General features: G+C 34.4%; 1 non-coding gene across 1 annotated transcript; it reads right to left on the bottom strand.

The window, feature by feature from the left end:
* Window positions 1-1,013: 1,013 nt before the first annotated feature.
* Window positions 1,014-1,120, bottom strand: LOC131178997 (small nucleolar RNA R71). Its single transcript, XR_009148004.1, has one exon. It is a non-coding gene; the product is annotated as a small nucleolar RNA R71 (small nucleolar RNA).
* Between the last annotated feature and the right edge of the window lie 11,261 nt (window positions 1,121-12,381).

Genomic DNA, 12,381 nt, shown 5'->3' with positions numbered 1-12,381 from the left:
AGATAAATCCCAATTAATTTATGCATAAACCCCCAACTCTGGAATCACTTTTAACATAATTAGACTTTCATTTAAATTACCCATTGTTAATTTAGTTTAATTGTGAACTAGAATTAGAATTTATTTGTTTGCTCTTTATCCATTTCAATTAGATTAATCAATTTACCTTGCTTATTTACATTTACCATTTATCCATTAATCATTAGCTCAAATAATCGCTTCATTCATAGTTTGGTACTCAAACAGCAAATCCTCATGGGAACGATACTTGATTCATCACTTTATTACTTGAGACGACCCGTATACTTGCGGATTCGCCCCATCAAGTTTTTAGCGCCGTTGCCGGGGATTTGATTTTTGTTTGATATTGAACAATTGTTTGTTTGGTTAATTTGGGCATTTTATTTTATTTTCTTTTTACCATTTTACTTTGAGAATTTGTTTATTTTGTTTTTCAGGTGCTTTATTTTATGAGAAGGACAAAAAGTGAAGAAATCAATCTATTCTTTGACCCAGAAATAGAAAAGACAGCAAAAGCTTTAAGAGCAGAATCTAAGAGGAGAAAAGCTGAAATTAAAGCTCAACAACAACAAGAAAGAGCACAAGAGCAAGAGCAATTACAAGAAGAAATGGCCAACAACAATAACAACCGCTCTGTGAAGGATCATGCCTATCCTAACATTGGAGATTTCATGCCAAGTATCACAAGACCAAGAGTAGAAGCTAATAATTTTGAACTAAAGCCTGCACTCTGTCAGATGGTACAACAATCACAATTTGGAGGAAATCCAAGTGAAAGTCCACATGTGCATCTAGCACACTTTCTTGAGATCAGTGATATGTTGAAGATAAATGGAGTTTCTGATGATGCAATTCGACTCAGATTATTTCCTTTTTCTCTGAAGGACCGAGCTAGAGAGTGGTTACATTCTTTGCCACCGGGTTCTATCACAACATGGGATGAACTTTCTCAAGCATTTTTAGCTCAATATTTTCCACCAAGCAAGACAGCTAAGCTAAGAAATGAGCTGACTTCTTTCAAACCTAGAGATGATGAGAGCTTATATGAAGCATGGGAGAGGTATAAGGATTTGCAAAGGAGATGTCCACATCATGGGATTCCTAAGTGGATGCTTGTTCAACATTTTTACAATGGAGTTTCACCAGCTATTAGAAGTACAATTGATGCATCTTCTGGAGGTGATCTTATGGAAAAATCTGAAGATGAAGCTTTTTCTGCTCTTGATAAAATTGCTTATCACAACTACCAATGGAGTTGTGAGAGGAATGAGATCAAGAAACCAGCTGGTATGTTCGAGCTTAATGCCATGAATATGATTAATGCTAAGTTTGATGCTTTGACAAGGAAAATGGACAAGCTAAGCATGAAAGTAGATTCTTCAGCTGGAGGTTCTAGTAATTCAGTAGAAGTTGGAGTTGCAAATGTCAATTGTGCAGCAAATTTTTCTGCACTTAATCAAGATTTTTCAAGTGAGCAAGTGGATTATGTGGGGAACTACAATCAAAGACCAGGTGGTAACTCATTTTCTGCAACTTATGATCCAGTATGGAGAAACCACCCCAATTTCTCTTGGGGAGGTAGACAAGGACAAAATCAGAATTTTCAGCAACCTTCTGGATATCAATAACATCAGAATTTTCAGCAGAATAGAGGTCCTCCTCCTGGAATTTCTAAACCTCAAAATGCACCTGCTCCACCTCTACCACAACAAGCACAACTAGACAAGATAACTAGATTAGAAGCTATGATTGAGACTCTACTTGTGAGCCATCAAAGTCAACAAGAAATGATTTCTCAATTAGCATCTAAAGTGGATCAAATGGCAACACACAACAAGATGTTAGAGAATCAAATAGCTCAACAAGCTAGCTCTTCAAATAACAAAGCATTTGGAAAGCTCCCTAGCCAACCAGAGAATTCAAGGGAGCATTGCAAGGCTATTACATTAAGGAGTGGAAAAATATTGGAGAATGGAGATAAAAAGATTAAAGAGAAAATTGAAGAAGAGAAAAACAGAGAAGGAGATGAACAAACTGAAGCTGAAGTTAGAATTGGAGCTGAGAAAGAAAATTCGGTGGAAGAAAAAGGAAGTAAGGAGAGGGAGAGCAAAGAGGAAGAACCTAAATATGTTGCACCTAAAGCCTACATGCCACCTTTACCATTCCCACAAAGGTTCCAGAAAGCAAAATTGGATAAACAATTTGGGAAGTTCTTGGAAGTATTGAAGTCTTTGCATGTGACTATTCCTTTCACTGATGCCTTAGCACAAATGCCTTCATATGCTAAATTTTTGAAGGAGATTTTATCTAACAAGAAGAAATTGGAGGAATTTGATACTGTAGCTCTCACGGAAGAAAGCAGTGCTATTTTGCAAAATAAGCTTCCACCCAAACTGAAAGATCCTAGGAGTTTTTCCATACCATGTCACATTGGGGATATTAGTATAGATAAGGCTTTATGTGATCTTGGAGCCAGTGTTAGTCTAATACCATTGTCTATCTATGAGAAAGTGAAAATTGGAGAAATGAAGCCTACTACCATTTCACTACAGTTAGCAGATAGGTCTATTAAATTTCCAATTGGGGTAATTGAGAATGTTCCTCTGAAAGTTGGAAAATTTTTCATACCAGTGGATTTTGTGGTATTGGAGATGGAGGAGGATGTACACATTCCTATTATTCTTGGTAGACCTTTCCTTGCTACTGCTGGAGCTGTGATTGATGTAAAAAATGGGAGGCTTACATTAGAAGTTGGGGAAGAGAAAGTTGAATTTAATTTGTTTTAAGCAATGAAAAAGAAAGATGATTCAAATTCATGCTTGAGAATTGATGTGATAAATGAAGAGGTCAGAGAAGTGCTTAAAAAGCAACATCCTAAAGATCCCTTAGAAGCTTGTTTGGTTCATAACATCAAAAAAGGGGATGAGATTGGAGAAGCTGCAGAATATGCTACAATTTTGGAGGGAAATCCACCTTTGCCTATGGCTGATATTGAAAACATTGGGGACTTGAAGCAAGATACAACTTCATCATCAAAGCTTGAAAAAAGTGAAGCATCGAAGGTAGAGTTGAAACCTCTTCCTGTTAGTAGTATGCCCTAGAGCATATCATTTAGTATGTATCTTGTATATATTTTATTAATAAAAGGCATTTCCACTTTTCCGTTTACATAATATATTTATGTGTAATAGAAAAGGTCCATTGATATTTTGTTAGAAATATTATTCTTAAGTTGTTAAGAATATGAGTGACAATATTTCTAGCACAAAGTATCATAAATAGGTTCACAATCAAGGATACTTCATAATAAGGACATGACTTATCCAGAAAGATTGTATTCATGTTTGTTCCCAAGTTATTTATATGAGATATAAATAAGATGGAATGGTGAGTCTCATGCCATATAACAAACATGATAGGCACTTATACATGATAAGTAGGCCGAACCAGTGACACTTATGACAAGCACATGGAGTTTACTCTTGTCAATGTTTTGTCATAAATCATATCAGTGCATATAATCTTTAGACCTGAGATAGCATAGTTATCTTGTATATAGGTAGTTTGAGTTTGATACTGCTTTCATACTTGTACTGTGTATGGGTATATGGGCATCTGTTGGCTCCTACTAGTTATATATGGAGGTAGGTGTTGATCAAGATGGAATCTGTTCTCTAAGTAAATAGAGTTAAAATCCTATGTTCATTTAATTGTTCTTGATGTTTCAAGTTCTGGCCAGACAGATAGATTTATTCGTAAAAGAGTTTCGATGAGAAAATCTTTTAATCAAGAACTGGAATTAAAAGAGAACATAATATTCATAGCAAATGGAGTTTGACATAAACCATGACTCAGCTTGAGTTGGGATTTTGTAATGCAGAGATTCTAGTGCATGGTAACATATGATTATAGGTTCATTTAAGGCAAATCTTATTACTAATTGGGTGGCCATGGCATGCTATGCTAGGTGTTAACCATGGTCTATGAGGTTCATAAAATGATTTAGAGAAATCATTTATGGTAAGAAAGAGTTCGATGATATTAAGAGTTGATATCATGTCTCATTGCCAATTAGTGATGAGCCTAGTAAGTCACACACATACACAAGTTATCACCTATTTAAATATGATTTAATTAATTAATTAAAGAGTTTAATTGATTAATTAAATAGATTTGGTTTGCAATAAAATTGCAAAGTCCCTAGCATGACTTGAAACCAAATCTAGATTCTTGGTGTGTCGTATAAATTAAATTTATATTTAAAGTGTTTAAATATGAATTTAATTGATGAGAAATTAATTAATAGAGATTAATTAATTAATTTATATTTGATATAAATTAATTAGAAGAAGAAAATAATTATTTTGGGTTAAGAACTCAAAATTAAGACACAGGGGCATTTTGGTCATTTTGCAGTGTGACACGTGGCACCATGAGATGGTGACACATGGCATAACACATAAGCTTGCCAAATGTTTTTTTTTAATCATGTAAGATGATTAAAATCAAGATTAAATATAGGTTTGACACTTGGCACAATGTGATTGGGTCACTTAAACCTAGAGCTAATCAAAAGGTGACATGTGGCTAGGGTTTAATGTGTTAACCTAGCTATTTAAGTGTGGTTATGAAAAGAAAACATAACCAGCAGCCTCTCCTCTCAATTGTCACGCCACTTTGAGCCTCTCCAGCTATTTCTCTTCATCTCTCATCAATTCAAAGAGATTAGCCATCAATCTCTTGAATTAAGAACACTAGAAATTGTTTCTAGTGTCCTGTTTACATCTCTAATCTATTAAAAGGCAGAACTTGAATTTCTAATTAATAGAAAAGGCTTTAGAAGCTGTTCAAGGGCTGCCATAAGTGTTCTTGGTGTGGACAAGCTAGAGGGACAACATCTGGTGTCCTGAAGACGAATCTCAAAGGCGCAGACACGTTACAGCACATCAAGAGGTTAGTGTAATCGTTCTTGATGTAATCTAGGGTTCTAAAATTAATCTGATTAATTTTAAAATCTTAAATGGCAAATACAGATCCAAAAACATATTAAAAGAGTTTTAATATGTTGTTTATCATTGAAATTAAATAGATAAAAATAAATCTTGCATGGTGCATGTGACCCTAGGTGAAAATTTTTGAATTCAATGGTATAATCTTGTGTTTTTCACGCCTGCCTTCAATTGGTATCGAGCCACTATATTTGCCATTTAGATTGTTGATTATATAATTTAATTGTGTGTTTGATCATGAGATCAAGAGATTCATTGCTGGTTGGATCATGAGGTGTGGCGGCACACATGGTGGAGCCACCATTGGTGGCAATAACGGTTCCATGGGTGGTTCAAGGTTTGGCTTTTAATTCTGCAATTTTTGTATGATCTATGGCCTATTATTTGACTAATTAAAGTGTTTAATTAGTTGTTTTAATCACACAATTATATTATGATTCAAATCAGAATTTTAAAAATTGTTTGAATGTGATTCAAATCTGAATTTTAAAAGTTGTTTGAATGTGATTCAAATCTGAATTTTTAAAGTTGTTTGAATCATATTTAAATCTGATTTTTTAAAATTGAATCAATAAAATTCAGATCTGATTTTTTAAAAATTATTTTAATTTGATTCAAATCTGATTTTTAAAAATGTTTGAATGTGATTCAAATCTGAATTTTTGAAGTTGTTTGAATGTAATTCAAATCTGAATTTTTAAATTTGTTTGAATAAGATTCAAATCTGAATTTTTAAATTTATTTGAATCATATTCAAGTCTGATTTTTAAGTTGAATATGAGATATTCAATTTAATTTAAGTATGTATGTTTTATTTAATTGTTAAATAGTGATATGCATGATGGATGATCATGGACTATAAAAGACCAATGTGATTGGATTTATTTCTTTTATGTTTCTTTGGGATTGTAAATTAATTAATTTATTTTAATTTATTTTGGGCATGTATTATTAAGTTTATAATATTTTTGGGTTGTAATTTCATTTATTTAAGTTCTTGTAAATTCGCCTTGGTATGCCAAGGATTACTATGTAATATTGGATTGCAAGAAGTTCAAGGAGGTCAAGAGCATTGGTGGGACCAAAGGGGAGGAATTCAAGATCAAGTGTTGATTATGTACTCCTTCAGCAACTCTTGTAAAATGAATGAATGAAATGCACCTAGGAATGCCCCGATTCAATTCTTGGTGGCTCTAATTGAATCCCTTAGAAAGTCCATGATCATACCATATTTATCGCTTATCCATGAATGCATGAGATGTATGGGAATGTATGCGCTATATGATATATTCATGCTAAATGGATAATGTGCAAAGTGAGACCTTAATAGTAAATAGAATGACCATAAAATCTTCCAAACAAATGATTAAGTTGGAAATGCTATAATTAAAGTAATTATAACATAGGCCCTCCATTGGGGCAATTATTTTAAGAAATTTTAAATAGTTGCATAAGATGCAATTTATTTAAGAGATTTTCTTAAGAATAATTGTTAAGCATGAGATGTTGTAAATATGTAAATGGTTTAGTGGCCAATATTGGATGTACCTGAGGACATTAAAATTATTTGCATAATTATCGCTCAATGGGATCAACTTAACTAATGCAAGATAAGTCAATAATGGATGTACCTGAGATTTTGAGCATTAGGGGCTAGGTAAAGGATTGAACCTCACATGAGATGTGATGGGCAAGGAGTTGCTCACTTATAGTTTATTATAATTCCAATAATGGATGTACCTGAGGATGATCAATAGAATTATAAGAATTCAATCACCCACTAGAAATCCATCCAACTAGGATTTCCGTTTTCTACTTTGGAAGTGTAGGATTCGCTAAGTTAGTGGGAGGACCAATTTGATTAAAAGACCATAATCATTTTGGTTAATTACATGTTACATTTACTAATTAATCTGGTTATTTTCTACAGTTAATTTTCTGATAAAAATGAGCACAAAACAACCACCACCATCCAATATCCTTGCAAGCATACTTGATCACAACAGGTTGACAGGACCTAATCTGTCTGATTGGCTAAGAAATTTGAAACTTGTCTTGAACCTTGAACATATAGGATATGTTCTAGATTCAAATGTTCCTGGTCCCTTACCTCCAGAGGCCACACAAGAGGAACATGATACTTTGGACAAGTGGAAGGAGCATGATATGAGAGCTAAGTGTTACATGCTTGCTTCCATGAGTAATGAGTTACAGAAGCAACATGAGAACATGCAGAGTGCTAGTGAGATCCTCCTTCACCTACAAGAGTTGTATGGTGAGCACAGCAGGAATGCTAGGTATGAGATATCTAGACAGTTATTCCGTATGAGGATGTCTGAGGGATGTAATGTTGGGGATCATGTCCACAAGATGATTCGGTGATTGAGCAGCTTGGAACATCTTGACTTCAACATGGATTTCCAACTACAAACGGATTTGATCCTTCATCCCTTCACGAGTCTTTTGGGAATTTTGTGACAAATTTCCATATGACTAAACAGAATGCACCTTAGCTGAATTACTCAACATGCTGGTTATTGCCCAAAAGAATATGCTGTGCAATAAAGGAAAAGAGGTAGCTTTGTTGCATCTTCTTCACTGGAAGGTCCAACAAGAAGAAAGGCAATAAGAAAAAGAAACCTCGATTCTGGTCCTTCCAAGAAAATAGCTAAACAGAAAAGGAAGACTAAAGTCGATGAAGGCAAAGGAAAGTGTTTCCATCGCCAAAAGGATGGGCACTGGAAAAGGAACCGCCTGCAGTATCTTGCTTCTCCAAGGACAAGAAGGATACACCTTCTAAGGTATGTCCATATCTTGTTATTTAGATTCTGATGATACTTATAGTTCATCTACAGCTTGGGTTTTAGATATCGGTGCGCTTCTCACATTTCTAATGATATGCAGTGAACTAGCAAACAAGAGCACTTGCATTCTCAAGATATTAGAGTCCTGATTGGCAATGGCTCAACTGTTGAAGCTTTAGCCATAGGATCTAAATCTTTTACATGTTTGGACATGTTTTGTGTTTGGATAATATTTTATATGTACTGATGCTTTTAAGAACATCATTTCTATATCTAGTTTGACTAGAAATGGCTATGAATTTCAGTTCACAGATGATGTTTGCAATATTTATTTTGGAAATAAATATGTTGGTTCGGTTATATGAATGATGGTCTTTATTATTTGGATAATAATGACAAACACAAAATGAATGCAAGTGATCTAAAAGAATACAATGCCATGGTGAAAACCAACTCAAGTTCAAAATATATTTGGCACTTAAGGTTATGTCATGTTGCGTAAGATAGGATTGCAAAATTGGAGAAAATGGGGATTCTATCCTCATTGGGCTCGAGCCTACTCCAACTTGTGAATCTTGCCTTCAAGGCAAAATGACTAGATCACCCTTTGTTTGACAAGGGCTAAGAGCTGAAAATATTTTGGAACTAATACATAGTGATGTATGTGGTCCGTTTAAAGAAATGGCTACAGGGGGCTTTCATTATTTTATTACCTTTATCGATGATAAATCAAGGTTTGGGTATTTGTATTTGATGAAATACAAACATGAATCCTTTGAAAAGTTCAAAGAATTTAAGTCAAGTAGAAAATCAAACAGAAAAATATTAAAGCTCTTCGATCGATCGTGGAGGTGAATATTTGAGTACCGAATTTGATGAATACTTGAGAGAGCATGGCATTGTTTCTCACCGACTCTCCAGAACGCCACAGTGAATGGTGTATCCGAAGGAGAAATCGTACCCTATTGGATATGGTACGTAGTATGATGAGCTATACCGATATGCCAATCTCCTTTGGGGATTTGCATTAGAATCACTTTATATATTCGAATAGGATTCCATCAAAATCGCTTTCTTCCACACCTTATGAGATATGGCATGGAAGAAAACCAAGTCTTAAGCATGTTAAGATTTGGGGTTGTCCAAATTATATCAAAAGTCAACACCGATAAATTGGAGACCAGATCGTAAAAGGTCGATTTGTTGGATATCCAAAAGATAGTTTTGGATATTATTTTTATTTGCCTACTTCACAAAAGGTTGTGATAAGTAGAGATGCCACATTTCTTGAACAACAGTTTGTTCAAGAAGGAGGCAAAAGAAGGCAAATAGAGTTAGAATTGGAGAATTCTGACCAACCAATGCATCGATGGATATAGATCCATCTAGTCAACCTATACCCATTGATGAAACATCTACACTGCTCTCGTAGAACAACTGTGTATCTCACCCACTGTGAGATATGGTTTTCTTCATGAAGAAGAACAAGAATTGTCTACTCATGAAGAAGTAGATCATGGAGATGATCCACTTACCTATGAAGAAGCTATATCAGATATAGACTCTTCAAAATGGATTGATGCTATGAAATCCGAGATTGATTCCATGTATAAGAATCAAGTTTGGGATCTTGTTGACCCACCTGAAGGTATTGTACCTATAGGGAACAAATGGGTTTTCAAGAAGAAAATTGGTTATGATGGAAAGGTAGAGACCTATAAGGCAAGGCTAGTAGAAAGGGTTTCGCCAAAGGCAAGGAATAGACTATGAGGAGACTTTCTACTGCTGCCATGCTTAAATCAATTAGGATTTTATTAGCAATAGTGCATACTATGATTATGAGATTTGGCAGATGGATGTCAAAATGCCTTTTCTCAATGGATACATTGAAGAAAACATTTTCATGGAACAACCTAAGGGATATGAATCCCAAGATGGTTCCAAGGTATGCAAGCTAAAGCGATCCATTTATGGGTTGAAACAAGCTTCGAGGAGTTGGAACATCCGTTTTGATGAAGCCATTAAATCTTTTGGTTTTATCAAAAATGAGGATGAGCCATGTGTATATAAGAAGGTTAGTGACAAGCTATCACTTTCCTTGTCTTATATGTGGATGACATACGTTGATGGGTAATGATACAGGTATGTTGATGACTATAAAGGTATGGTTGTCAAATACATTCTCCATGAAAGACTTAGGGGAGGCAACCTATATTCTTGGGATTCGCATCTATAGAGATAGAGCGAAAAGAATAATTGGTTTATTCCAAAGTCTATACTTGGAAAAGGTGTTAAAGAGGTTTAACATGCTTGATTCCAAGAGAGGATTGTTACCAGTGAGACATGGTATCTACCTTTCTAAAGAGATGTCTCCGAAGACACCTGAAGAAAGAGATAAGATGGCCAGGATTCCATATGCTTCGGCTATTGGAAGTTTAATGTATGCAATGTTGTGTACTAGGCCGGATATCGCATATGCTGTTAGTTTGACTAGCAGGTATCAATCCAATCTAGGTTTGGAACACTGGATAACTGTCAAGAATATCCTTAAGTACTTGAGAAGAACTAAGGATTTATTCTTGATTTATAGAGGTGGAGACTTGCAATTGGATGGTTATACTGATTCTGATTTCCAATCAGATATCGATGATAGAAAGTCTACCTCTGGATATGTGTTCATTTGTAATGGAGGTGCAGTCAGTTGGAAGAGTTCCAAACAGAGCGCGACTGCAGATTCCACTCATCGAGGTCGAGTATATTGTCGCATCGATGTCGCAAAAGAAGCTGTTTGGATGAAGAAGTTCGTGACAGAACTTACAGTAGTTCCTTCCATTGAGTCAGCAGTTCCATTACACTATGACAACAATGGAGCAGTCATATAGGCTAAGGAACTAAGGTCTCACCCAAAATCCAAACACATAGAAAGGCACTACCACATTATCAGAGATATAGTTGGGCAAGGCAATATAGCCATGCAGAAAATAGCATCAGCTGAAAATCCAGCTGATTCATTCACTAAGCCTTTGTCACAAGCTCAGTTAGACTGACATCTTGAGAAGATGGGTCTAAGGTATTGTAATGAATGGCTCTAGTGCTAGTGGGAGATTGTTAGTAGTATGCCCTAGAGCATATCATTTAGTATGTATCTTGTATATATTTTATTAATAAAAGGCATTTCCACTTTTCCGTTTACATAATATATTTATGTGTAATAGAAAAGGTCCATTGATATTTTGTTAGAAATATTATTCTTAAGTTGTTAAGAATATGAGTGACAATATTTCTAGCACAAAGTATCATAAATAGGTTCACAATCAAGGATACTTCATAATAAGGACATGACTTATCCGGAAAGATTGTATTCATGTTTGTTCCCAAGTTATTTATATGAGATATAAATAAGATGGAATGGTGAGTCTCATGCCATATAACAAACATGATAGGCACTAATAAATGATAAGTAGGTCAACCAAAGGACACTTATGACAAGCACATGGAGTTTACTCTTGTCAATGTTTTGTCATAAATCATATCAGTGCATATAATCTTTAGACCTGAGATAGCATAGTTATCTTGTATATAGGTAGTTTGAGTTTGATACTGCTTTCATACTTGTACTGTGTATGGGTATATGGGCATCTGTTGGCTCCTACTAGTTATATATGGAGGTAGGTGTTGATCAAGATGGAATCTGTTCCTCTAAGTAAATAGAGTTAAAATCCTATGTTCATTTAATTGTTCTTGATGTTTCAAGTTCCTGCCAGACAGATAGATTTATTCGTAAAAGAGTTTCTAATGAGAAAAATCTTTTAATCAAGAACTGGAATTAAAAGAGAACATAATATTCATAGCAAATAGAGTTTGACATAAACCATGACTCCAGTTTGAGTTGGGATTTTGTAACAGAGAGATTCTAGTGCATGGTAACATATGATTATAGGTTCATTTAAGGTAAATCTTATTACTAATTGGGTGGCCATGGCATGCTATGCTAGGTGTTAACCATGGTCTATGAGGTTCATAAAATGATTTAGAGAAATCATTTATGGTAAGAAAGAGTTCTGATGATATTAAGAGTTGATATCATGTCTCATTGCCAATTAGTGATGAGCCTAGTAAGTCACACACATACACAAGTTATCACCTATTTAAATATGATTTAATTAATTAATTAAAGAGTTTAATTGATTAATTAAATAGATTTGGTTTGCAATAAAATTGCAAAGTCCCTAGCATGACTTGAAACCAAATCTAGATTATTGGATGTGTAGTATAAATTAAATTTATATTTAAAGTGTTTAAATATGAATTTAATTGATGAGAAATTAATTAATAGAGATTAATTAATTAATTTATATTTGATATAAATTAATTAGAAGAAGAAAATAATTATTTTGGGTTAAGAACTCAAAATTAAGACACAGGGGCATTTTGGTCATTTTGCAGTGTGACACGTGGCACCATGAGATGGTGACACATGGCATAACACATAAGCTTGCCAAATGCTTTTTTTTTTTAATCATGTAAGATGATTAAAATCAAGATTA

Source organism: Hevea brasiliensis, chromosome 3 (assembly GCF_030052815.1).
Source record: "Hevea brasiliensis isolate MT/VB/25A 57/8 chromosome 3, ASM3005281v1, whole genome shotgun sequence".
Lineage (NCBI taxonomy): Eukaryota > Viridiplantae > Streptophyta > Magnoliopsida > Malpighiales > Euphorbiaceae > Hevea > Hevea brasiliensis.
Note: the sequence above shows the minus strand (reverse complement) of the source record. Positions and strands in the feature narration are given on the sequence as shown.